The sequence below is a fragment of the Camelina sativa genome, chromosome 13 (assembly GCF_030686135.1).
Source record: "Camelina sativa cultivar CO46 ecotype springtype chromosome 13, ASM3068613v1".
NCBI lineage: Eukaryota > Viridiplantae > Streptophyta > Magnoliopsida > Brassicales > Brassicaceae > Camelina > Camelina sativa.
The window spans coordinates 23359930-23372456 of NC_141892.1; the positions used below are offsets into that span (position 1 = coordinate 23359930).

Here is a 12527-nt window from a genome sequence, read left to right on the forward strand (position 1 = left end):
TCAGAAAAAAAAATCAAAAAATCAAAAAGAATTTCAAGATCCGTAAAATTAAAGATAAACTAAAAAACAAATTTTAATCCTTACGGATCAGAATTTTAATATAAAACAAAAAAGAATTAACAAATATAACGAATCAGAAAAATACAATAAAAAAAAATCAAGATTCATAGGATAAATATTGAAATTAAAGATAAACTAAGAAAGAAAATTGACGTTTTAGTAAATCTAATATCAGTTGAGACGAGATTTACATTAATGTATAACATGTAAAATCTAATAACTGTCAATATGTTTTAAGTAGGAAATCCATGCATTTTAATATAGTGTTATAGTCTAACACATGCTAACTGAAATAAAACCAATAGTCCGCCAACTCAAAAATAATAGTATTAATTTTATGTGAGATTTTTACGGAATTGTAACAAAGGTTATTTTATAAAGAAATTTAATCAGTAAGTAGTTAGAAAAGTTATATGTGTTCTAGCACCTCTGACGACAATGATAGTTGTGAGTGAATCCGAATTCACCAACATATTCTAATTTTTTGTTGTTGTTAATGCTCTAGCAAAAGATGCTTTTATTGTTGTAATGACCACTATCGCAGTGAAATGAGGATTGTTATATTTATTAATATAATGATTTACCCAAAAAAAACAAACGACTTCTAAAATTTTATATCAAAAACAAGGATTGTCAGTTTTCTCTTTACAAATTAATTTTGATTATGCATCTTATAATCTAAACTCGCTACAGCTATACATAACAGTTCACAGATAAAACATTAATATTCTAAAATTAACATACTCTTGTTCGTTTGAGGTTTAACCAGTTTTTGGGTATAAATCAAGATTCGAACGGAAAACAGTTAAATTTGCTTGAAGTGAGTTTAGTGCAGTGGTCAATGGTAAATCCTTAATGCACAAGGCACCATCACACCAGAGATCGAGTCCTTCTCCCTACAAATGTAAAGATTAAGCTAATGGACCGGTCTGTTGTGGCTCAATGGTTGACAAAAAAACAGTTAGATTTGCAATTTTGTAAACTCTATAAACCAAGTTTACAGTTCAAGAGTACATAGCTGATTTTAAATAACGCTTATCGTATTTAAAAAAAATATATATATTTTTGTCTTTTATATGTTTGAAAATGTTAGTAATTTTTGTTTTGGGAAATCTCATTAAAATTAGTTACAATTTCATTTCAAATTTTTCTAATTTTGGAAATTTAATCTTTAATTAGATAATTTGCTATTTGCGGACCCATAAACCTTAATAAATAGACAAATTTTACAGTTCCTTTTTGGTTACATATAGTGACAATTTTAATTTTAATTTTGTATCATAGTAAATAGTTAAATTGGTTATAATAGAAGAAGATGAAGGGAGATGTGACAACAATTTCATAGTAACTTTGGTATCGTTTAATATTTTATTTTGTAAATGGGAAATTGCAATTTCATCGAAGCAAAATTGTGTTCTCCGTCCAAACTTGTAGTTGGAATCTCCAGACTTTACCATACAAATACAATTCATACATCAGTCTCTGTGGCTAAGTACTTAGCTAGGAAAGTATCAAAAGATTGTCTGTGTTCTAGCTATTGACAATGGGAAAATCATGTTTCAGAAACATGGTTCCTTGTCGATCACTCATCACTCAAAAGGTTTAGTTCACTACAAGAAAACAGGGTATTTACGACTACGCTTGGCGACTAAATACGTAGTCACTAAATTTCCCGACTCTCTGCCGACCACTAAGTGACCAAGTTACAACTACACAAATTTAGTCGTAACTCAGATGTCATTTGCCGACCAAATAGAGTAGCCGGTAATGTATTTGTTGATTAACGACCATTATACGACTAAATGGGATAAACTTAATTGAGTTGTATCCAAGTAGCTAATTTGGCGACGAGTTAGCGACTAAGGCAAGGAGTCGGTAAGTTGGCGACTATACATCGACTACTTTTAACTATAAATACAAGAATCATGTGTTTGCATTCTCATATCTATACTTATGTTTAGGTGCAGCATGTCTTATTAATTGTTTTCTATTACTGCAGATGTGAATTGGTTTAATATATGTAACTAATGTTTATATGTAACTAATGTTTTTAAGTTTACATATATCCATGTTTACATTCTTTATATACTATTAGATATTCACATTCTTTAAGTTTATATGTAACTAATGTTTTGTAATTTTTAAGTGATCAATATATATATCATGTAGTGTTGATATATAAGTAGCAAATTTCAAATAATATGCATACTAAACTAAATTATATGTTTTCTAAAATTAAATATGGCTACAGAATCGCGGCTAATAAGTGACTAACTACACAATATTGGGTTTAAACATGTTTATTACGTGTTGGACCAGGTTTTGGACTACAAGACAAGCCCAATTTGTTAAAATAAAATCACATACCAACTCATCAGCTACTAATAAGCGACTAATTTAAAAACATTTTGGGACTAAACAAGCCCGGGAATCCATTTACGCGGTCCAGCCCATAAACAAACGACCTAACCCTAATGCTCAAACCCTAATCTCTCATTTCTGATTTCTCACCGTTCTTCGCCGTTTCTCTCAATCTCTCATCGACGCAATCGCCGATTCTCTCAATCTTCTATGATGCCGGTTAAGAAGGCTAGACGAAAGAGGAATGTTTTCCCCAATGCTTCTCTTAGACACGGTGGCTCGAAGGTGAGAAAAGTTAATCATCTACCGCCGCAGTACAACTACACGTCGGCGGCTTAAAATCCGATTCCTCAGACGCCTCAAGAACAAGTCCGCATTTTCCCCCAACTATCGACGTCAGCCGCATCGCAGGTCAGAAACTATCCACCGCCACAGATCCTGTTTGAGAATTCCTTGAATCGAAGTCGAGAATACCAACCAGCTCTGTCATTACCAGAAGTCCAGAACAATCCACTGGTTCAATTGAACCCTTTGCATGATTCCGCGAGAACTCCAGTTCAAAACTCTCACGCTCAAAGCCATCCGTCAAGGTAACAACTTTGAGGAGCCAGATCCAGTATTGCCGGAACTCCAAAAGGACAAGTTGAGGGCTCTTAACGCCATACTTATGGTGCCGGACCGCGACAAATTTACCACCGTGGTCTCTTCGGAACCGAAGCCTAACACGACCTGGTATGTAAACATGTTTTAAAATGATTGAGTGTTATGTGATTGTTTTGTCATACATGTGTTACATAGTCGAGTGTTATGTGATTGTTTTGTCATTGGTTTGTGATTGTTTTGTGATGCATGTGTTACATAGTCGAGTGTTATGTGATTGTTTTATCATTGGTTTGTGATTGTTTTGTCATTGTTTTGTCGAGTATTATTGTTTTGACATGAAATTTTGTGTTTTGCCATGAACTATTGTTTATTGTTTTGTCATTCCCAAGTCTCTCACCAGTTAGTAGTAAAAAGAAAAGTATATGTGTTTGTCATGAACTATTGTTTATTGTTTTGTCATTCCCAAGTCTGACTTGATTCTTATGTTTTGAGGTTTATGATAGTAGGATTTCCACCGAGGGTATCAATTCCCTATGCAGTTGTAGTACAAAGGGTTATCAATCCACATGGTTGTTATGCTAGCAGATAAGATATGATCAGAACTTTGCAAGTCAAGCCAAGCAATAGTTAGGTTTGTTCTAACAATCCTAAAATAAACAAAAGAAAGCAAATGAACAAGAACCACACGACCTAAGGACTCAATGCAAGCATTCGAGTACAGGATCGGGTAGGGTGATCGAGTAAACTAGATAAACAAGAACAACTCGAAGGTATACTCGAAACAGGTGATCGTGTACCTGTTCGGGTAAGGGATCGAGTGATGAATAAAAATGCAAACAATCTAAATACGAAAGCTCCTAAGGATGGGGTAATCGACTCCTAAGTGTTCCTGACCAATACGGATGTCCTACATGCCTCAAGCAAATATTCCCTAGACAATGAATCTCTAAAATCTTGTTAAAACACTCTCGTGATAGAAACAATCAACCTTAATCACTTCCCTACCCAACTCTCGTTGGAGAAACATGACCAAGCAGGCAATACAAACCGATTCATTATTGTCAATAAAACCCTTACTCATCTAATCTCTTAGGCTAAGTGAGTAAATCTCTAACATTGATTGATTCAAGCATTTCATCTACACCTCTCGGTGGTAAAACGCCTTAGATCTAATCTCAATCTCTCGGTCTGCTGATAGCATTAAGAACACCAATCTAGAAGGGAATTTATAAAACATAAACAACCAAGCTAAGACATCCTAACCGATCAAGAACACAAAATCGTCTATCCCATCCCTAGAAACTTTACTACACTACTCATATCTCATTGCAGTAAACATAAAAGAATAGAGAAACGAAAATTGCATTATATTAAAAATAGAGTAGAGTAGAAGAGTATAGAGTAGAAATCTAAAAGAATAGCAAAAAAGAAGTAAAATAAATCCTAACAAAGATAGAAAAATGTTTGAGTTGCTCAAGATCTCTCTCAGAAGCTCTCGCTCTCTGGTTTGAGGGTTTGCGGCGTGCTAGGGCGAGTGGAAGAAGAGAGGGGTTTATATATGGAAATCCATTAACCCTAGCTTCCCAGTCCTGCCCGAGGGTTTTCTCGATGGGGTGCACGAGGATGTGCTCGGGTCGCTCTTCGGGTAGGCTCTCAGATTGTTCTTTTTGTTCTTAGATCCTCCTTGATCGGGTTGGTGTTTGGGCTGTTCTTCCTGTTCCATAGCTCCTTCGGGTACATGCTCGGGTTTGACCTTGTTTCTCCCCATTTTCGGCTCTTAAGCACCTGTTTTCATCCAAAATATGCAAATGCAAGAATGCAACGCCCTAAATGGCCTAAATGTGGATTCCTACAGTAAATGACCTAAAAATGCTACGGTCAGGGTAAAAACAATGCAAAATATGGACAAAAAGAGATGCTTAAAACATATAAATTAGAGAGTTATCAGACCGCCAAACTTAAATATTGCTAGTCGTCTAGCAAGGAAGTAGGAGGGTGCGGTTCCAAAATGGGACTCATAACCTTTTTGAGCTAAGCGAAGGATTCAAGCTATAGTCCTTAAAGATAGTTTAATGGTGCTAAGATCAATCAACATACTTACAAATATTTTTCTATGCTTATTACTATGCATCGATCTAGTTCATCCTCCAACTAAAAGTAAAGACTTGCAATTCCAAAGAACATCTCTTTCACATTCATTAAAGTGTTTGGCGAATTCTTGCAAATGGAAGGTGAATCAAGCTCAATCTCTTTCAAGGGTAAGGCTTTTGGTAGAGTGGTTTTAAACAGTTTCTTTGGGTGGCTTACTCTCAAAAGAAGAAATTGTAGACAGTTGTGAAAACTATCTAAGATTGAGAACAATCAGGGCATACAAAGCTTAGCTCTTGATAATCTACCCATTTCTCATTCATTTCCTTTTGTTTTTTTTACTTAAAGACTTAGAGCTAATTGAATCGAGCCATAGGGACTTTCTTCTTTAATTTCTCTTTTATTCCTCAACCCAACCACAAATAATCATGCTAACCACCTATCATTCAAAACCGATCTATTAGCTAGTCTAAATGATTCTAAACTTAGCTAAAGCAAGAGCCAGTTCTTTGTCGTTCTCAATACTCTCAAGGTTTCACACCCTATAGCACAATGAAAAGGCCTCACTCAACGATTCACAACAAGGCTTGAAAGAAATTTTTGGTGTCAAGGGTAGGGAAAAACAAATCGGATTAAACGAAAAGATTGGTAAAAATGGTGTGTTAACCCGATTTTAGAGTCACCATGAGCAAGTATTCAAATTCCATGAGCAAGACAATTTAAGTTCAGGTTAGGTCTAATAATATAGAGATGATGCAATGTTCAAGCAAGTGGAGGAAGCTTTCAAAAGATACAAGGCTTTAAACAAAGATTTTTCATTTTTTTTTTTTCAAAGATTGATCTAGCAACAATGAACTGTCATTAAGGGCTATAGCTTCAATTCTAAGGTTTGGCATTAAACAAGGTGGTTTTAATCATTGTCCCCTAAGATGCATATGCAACAATCCTATATGAAGCAATCTAGACTCAATCCTAATATGAAAATGCAACTACATGGACACTTTTTTTTTATTTAATTTTTTTCAAATTTTTAGGATTTTTTTTATGAAAATAGATGCAGACTCAAATTAATAAAACTAGTATGCAAAAATTTGAAATAAGAAAATAAAACACAGTGTTATATACATCCTAGGACCCTCCCCCAAACTTAAATTACACAGTCCCTGTGTAAATAAAAGTCTGAAAAAGAACCCAAGAATCACTCAAAATGAAATAAAACTAAATGCAATGTTATTTACAAAGGTTGGATGAATGTGGTACCTCATGGGTTGGTGAAGAAGGAGGTTGTAGCATCCTCCATACTCGTCAACGTGTAGCCAGGGTCGTCACAGGCTTCAGCAGGCGCCGGGATCGCTCATAAGAGAGCTCGGTTATGCGCACGGACGACCTACTCGGACCAACATCCGAGGGGTTGATCAGGTAAGGCGTCGCGTAGGTCATCGGGTATGGCATCAGGTAGTATGACGGGTATGGTGGGAGAGGTCCGGAATGATCACCCGTATAGCTGCTTGCAGGGTGCATCGAGTAGGGCATTTGATACGGCATCTGATAAGGCGGAGGGAAAGTACCTAAGTGGTCACCCGGATGGGTTCTCGATGGGTGCATCGGATAAGGCATCGTGTACCCCATTGTGTTGGGCATTGGATAGGCGTCTGAGTGGCTTCTCTGCGATCTTTCAGGTCTCATGACTCCCTCTTCTAATTGGGACTCGTAGGAGGATGTCTTGTGGGGCTCTAGAGGTGCAAATCCTCCTAATGGTCCGCTCCTCCCCATCCATGTGGGTGCATAAGCTGAAGTGGGAGCTGAGGCACAGCTTGCCTTGTCTTGCAGCTCCTTGATCTGTCCTCCCATTACCTTCACTGAGCTAGTGAGGTGTTTTACCTTCTTGGCTAGGAACTTGTTCATGCTCTTCAGCCAGTCGATCCTCTTGTGAGCTTCTCTCACCCCAACAGGTTGCTTTTGAGAGCACACATACTCCTCAAAATCATACTCATCCGAGTTGTCTCCCTGTTCTTGCCCAGTCATCTCTCTCTCTCCTGCCTCGGACTCCTCCTCCGGATTGTACAGATCCTCCAAAGGTGGTGTGAAATCTATGTTATCCCCTAGCCAGATTTTGGTGCACACGACGTTGGGCAGGATCATTTGGGTGGCTCCGGTAGTTGGATGGACAAACTTTAAGAGCAGAATGTCGTTTGGCTTTTCATAAGCCAGGAACCTCGCCAATGTGAGGTAGTCGACGTCTAGCCATCTCGGCTCATGAACCACTCCCTTTAGAGGCACATCGCAAGCTACCAAAATTGGTGTGACCAATCCTCCTATGGAGATCTCTTCAGCTCCATCTCTCCTCTCAGTTTTCATTGCCCAAGACTTAAGATGGAGGAACTGATCAAGCAGCACAAAGACCATGCCGGTATCCGCAGCATCTCCTACTAGTGGTGTACCATCCCTAGCATTGTCTAAGACTCCACAGAAGGCAATGTCTAGCAGCTGGAGCTCATGGTCATTCACATTCCCAATCTCCTTTATAGCAAAAAGAGTGCAGGCGAAGGACTTGTGAAAATACCTCTAAATAGGGCTCCTTATTTGAGCAGACTTGGAGCTTGTGGACTTGTAAGGGAGCTTGTCGCCTATTGTCAGCCATAGGGACTTCATTTCTTCCTTGCTCACCTCCATGTTATCTCCATTCCCAGCCTTGAAACCATATAGCTTCTCCATCTCCTTGTAGGTGAGTCGGTATTCCTTGTTGCGCACGGAGAAGGTGATAAACCCGATCCCCCCATCGGGTAGTAGGGTTGGGTGGTCTTCAAAATAGTGCAACCGCAGTGTGGAGAGGAAGTGAACTGTCTCCTCCTCATAAGCTTCGAGGTTGGTTCGCATCATCTTGCCCAGGTGGCACATGTAGAACAGGAAATTGACGTCTCTAGCGATGCCCAATTGCTTCATCATTTCTCGGTGGGGATAGCGGGTACCAACGAAGCTCATCTTGCAGAGGACCTTGAAGAGCTTCGCCAGAGTTTCCACCTCCTTCTGCTTCAGCCTCCACGAAGCTTGGCGTGTCCGTTCCCTCTGCTCCTCCTCACGGTCACGGCTCTCTTCCTCTGAGTCTCGATCCTCTTCCTCCGCTGCTCTCACGGCCACCTTCTCAGCCCTTTCAGAGGCTGGTCTCTTCCCTCTTGCAACCACAGCTCTGCTTCTCAACCTAGAGGATTGGATCTCCTCTGGTTCTCCTCCACCGGCATCAGAATTGACCTCCATAGGATCTGTAACAGTTCTCTCGGACGTAGACAGGTCCCTACGTCTAGGAGATCGGCGGACTGCAACAGCTACTGGGTCAGGAGATAGAACTCGGGTATCTGCCCGATCGGCCGCTCGAGTATCTGCTCGGGTGGTGGATCGGGTGGAGCATCGGGTTGGGGATTGGAAACGTCCACTCAATGGTTGGGAATGCGAAACGTCTCCCATTTAATTCTATTTTCTTTTTCCCTAGAAAACACACACTTGGGATCCATTGATAACAGGGACAGTGCAACATTTTTTCAATGAGATATGTAACGCCGGATGAAAAACATGGTAAGCGATGCTAGGACTAGTCGAGTGCAACCTAAATGGATCGCGGGTGAACTCTGGAAAACAATGGTTGTGCACTGGGATACTGAAGAAGCACAGGAAAGGAGTCGAATCTATTCCAATGCTCGTATGTCAGACCGTAATGGTCTCGGTCCACACTAGCACTTATCTGGGCCAACATCGTATCAACAAGTCAAACAAGGCTTGCTGAGTAACTATAACTTCTGTCTTAACCTTGTTTTTGTAACTTTAACTTCTGTCTTAACCTTGTTTTTGTTTTTGTAACATTCCAGGAAGAGAAACTTGGGAGATCAATGAGTCTTGGTGAGGTTTTCAAACAGACACATACAAGGCCAGATGGTACATATGTCGATCGAAAAGCTGAGAAGATCTTCTCAACTTATGAGAAAAACTTACAAGCTAAGTTATCCGAGATCGAGTCAGATCCTTCACGAGCTCAGGAGCTCACAGCAGAAGATTATACGACCATCTTTCTCCAGGTAAAGTATCATTTTCACAATCTACATTTAAAGAGTCTTCAAAACTTTCATTTTCAGCACTTAACAATTTCAGTTTTTCTTCTCTAAGTCCACTGAGAAGGATTCACGAGGTAATCTTTTTGGACTTAGAAGCCTCAAGGATCATCTTCAGTATCTTCTCAGTGGCAAGAGCTATCAACAAGGACAGTCGTCATTTGTAGCATTTGAAGAGCAAATGAAAGAAACTCATCGTATAATTGAAGAACAAGTTGCCTATAATGCAAAACGTGATGCTGAGATTGCTGCTCGTGAAGCAGAGCATTCCAAAGTTGTGGCTGAGCAACAGAAGAAGATAGAGCACTTGGAAAACTACTTGCGCAAAACTGATCCAGCCTTTTTGGAATTCCTTGTGTCTGAATCAAGTGATGCATCCACCGCCTCTCCAACACAAAGATAACCTACTTCTTAGGCTAATTATCTCTATAACTTAACTCTAATGAACTTGTCAATCATAGTTTTTTGATTGATCATTTTGGTTCTCTTTTGGTTATTATGAACTTGTCACTTTGGGATGATGTGTCAATCATAGTTTATGATTGATCATTTTGGTTCTCTTTTTATAATTGTTAATGTGGTGAACATATTATAATTGTGGTGAACTTTTGGTTATTAAGAATGTGAATTTTAGGTTTCTGTTTGATTGTAAATTCGATTTATAAAACAAAACAAAACAATTATGGTTGTAATCACTATAGTCGTCAAACCAGACATTAAATCTTGTTTAAAGTCGTCATAACATAGTCTTCAAATAGTCGTCTGATAGTAGTAACAGAGTCACATAATAGCCACAAATAGTCGTAACATTGCCACAATCTATTCTCAGACTAGTCGTAACATTGTTATTAGATAGTCGTAAACAGTAATGACTAAATTAGGACTACGTTTACGGCTATGTGTAATAGTCGTAATATCGTCGCTATTTACCGACTATGTTACGACTGAAACCGACTACCGATTTACGACAACGATTATTAGACGTAACTTAGTCGTTATATATGAATTAGCGACTATATAGTGACTATTAGTGCAGTCGTAAATCATCTGTTTTCTTGTAGTGGTTGATGGGACGGCTTGTGTCGCAAATGTATCAATTTCATTTTACAAATTGTTTTGATTTCTGCAAAGATTGGATGATTATGTCCCAACTGAAGCGAAAAGTCGATTACTGTATGATAAATGATTTTTCGCTTTTAGTATAGTTACTTTAATACTTTAACTTCCTTGGTATTTGGCAAAATACCAAAATATATATAGAATACTATGTTCTATGTATACTTCTTTAACATCACAATATATATAGTTCTTAAATCCAATTTTGCAGAAATATCTTCTCTAGTTTGATACTTTTATTAATCAGATTCGTTTTTGTCAGCAATGGTCTGATGTTACATGACTTAATGTTTACAACGGAATACTAATATGGGCATGTTTTTGAAGTGATATATTACAGTATAATGTCACTTTGGTTTCTAAGATAGGCATATAGACAACGACATCGGTTCATACTTTTATTAATCATATCCGGAAGACAAAGTTATAAAGAAGAAATGGAGGAACAATGAAGCAAAGGAGTGCAAAAACACACACAACCCCACTATCCATTATTATTGCATGAGAATGTAAATAAAACAAAACATCAACTGTATGATTCACTCATTTTATAGGTAAGTTATAAGTGTTCAACTTAGCACTGGTAGTTCGCTGGAGCTTTTCTACCGCAAACATTGAGGAGTACGGTGAGATCGATGGGAAGGTTAAGGTTGATTCCAAGAACGTTAGCCTTGACCAAAGTGCAGAGGCAGGCTGCGGCCTCAAGGTCAGCCAAGCCTTGGATGAGAGTGCAGCATGGCTGTACAGGTGGGGATCCCACTGTTATGTCCACTAGCTTGAGAACATTTGCGCAAAGAGCGACCTTAAGGGTATCATTAGGACAAGTCCCTGTGGTTGCGGTGGTGTAAGTGAAGAAGAGGAGGTTGAGGGAAAGGAAGAGTGCAAGGGAGGTTCTTGGAGCCATTTGTTTTTTGGAGTTGAAAAGGCTTAAGAAGTAGCAGTGAGTTTAAGTTTGTTTGAGATTGGTGGAGAGAAATGTTAAATGTTTAGTGGGTATTTATAGGGTTTTCATTAGGAGAGAAATGTGAAGGTTTTCACTAGGAGACAAATGTGAAGGTTCCGATGAGTTGACTAATTTTTTTTTAAAGATAAGATTCGATTACTAATAAAACTTAATTTTCATCATTGTTCAAATTAGCTGGTAATCTCTAAAAGTATATAGTTTTAGTTATAAAGAACGTACAACTTAGTTGGCCGGTGCCTTGGTGGTAAGAAATTATATGTCCATAAAAACAGAAAAATTGGTTAATTGATGAGTTCGTTTTAAACTTTTAACACAAACTTGAGATCTAAAGTCAATTTGATAGTGTGGGAAAAAAAATCCAAATTCGTCGAACTTAAAAGAAAAAAAAATTGTGAATACTCATTTGGCCTTTTCCAATATGATTTGTTACAAAAACAAATTGCAAGAATTAGATCCAATATATGACAAAATCATCGTTGTTATTTCTCTTTCGGATAATATGTTTCTCTATTGAATTGAGATGCATGCGCGAGATCATACTACGTATATCCTTTTGCTGAATAAATAACATAAAATTTCGTGTAGTAGTGGTATCTATTTTATCATATTTCGGATTATAAATAAGGTCGAACACATGCCAAAACGTGGTTCACGGCATTGGTAGTGTGGCTATAGGAGAGATCGAGAAATAGTACTAATTTTGATCAATTGATTTGTAAATTATACTCATTTCTTATTAATATTGATCAATTGATATATATATATATATATACATTTCTATCATGTGACATTTTTTTGGAGATTATAAAACTTAACAGTCCAATGATAAATTGACGCAATGACATTTCTCTCGTATATAATTTTTCCGTTGGAACTATTATTTCTAATCCAATTTTTAAACACAAACGAAATCAAATTTAATTTTTCACCTGTTCGTTAAACCATTATCCCACCAAATTCGTATGTCCAACGATTAATTCAAAATTTTAAAATAATTTTAGACCTGAATTATAAGCAAATGAATAAAACACCTAATCTTCATAAAATCTTACATATTTCTGTCACAATAAATAAAAACTGTAATGCATAACTATCAGAATTAAGAATTTATACAAGAAAAAAATACAAAATACATTAGTTAAAAAAATTTCAAACCTTTTCTACAGGAATATTCATTCTTAAAGTTCAGTATATTATAATATTTCTTGTATCTGCACACACCTTAAGCTAACTCT

The 12527-nt window shown here is 37.5% G+C and overlaps 1 pseudogene; it reads right to left on the reverse strand.

Moving 5' to 3' along the window:
* Window positions 1-10701: 10701 nt before the first annotated feature.
* Window positions 10702-11291, reverse strand: LOC147929891 (putative lipid-binding protein AIR1 pseudogene; annotated as a pseudogene).
* Between the last annotated feature and the right edge of the window lie 1236 nt (window positions 11292-12527).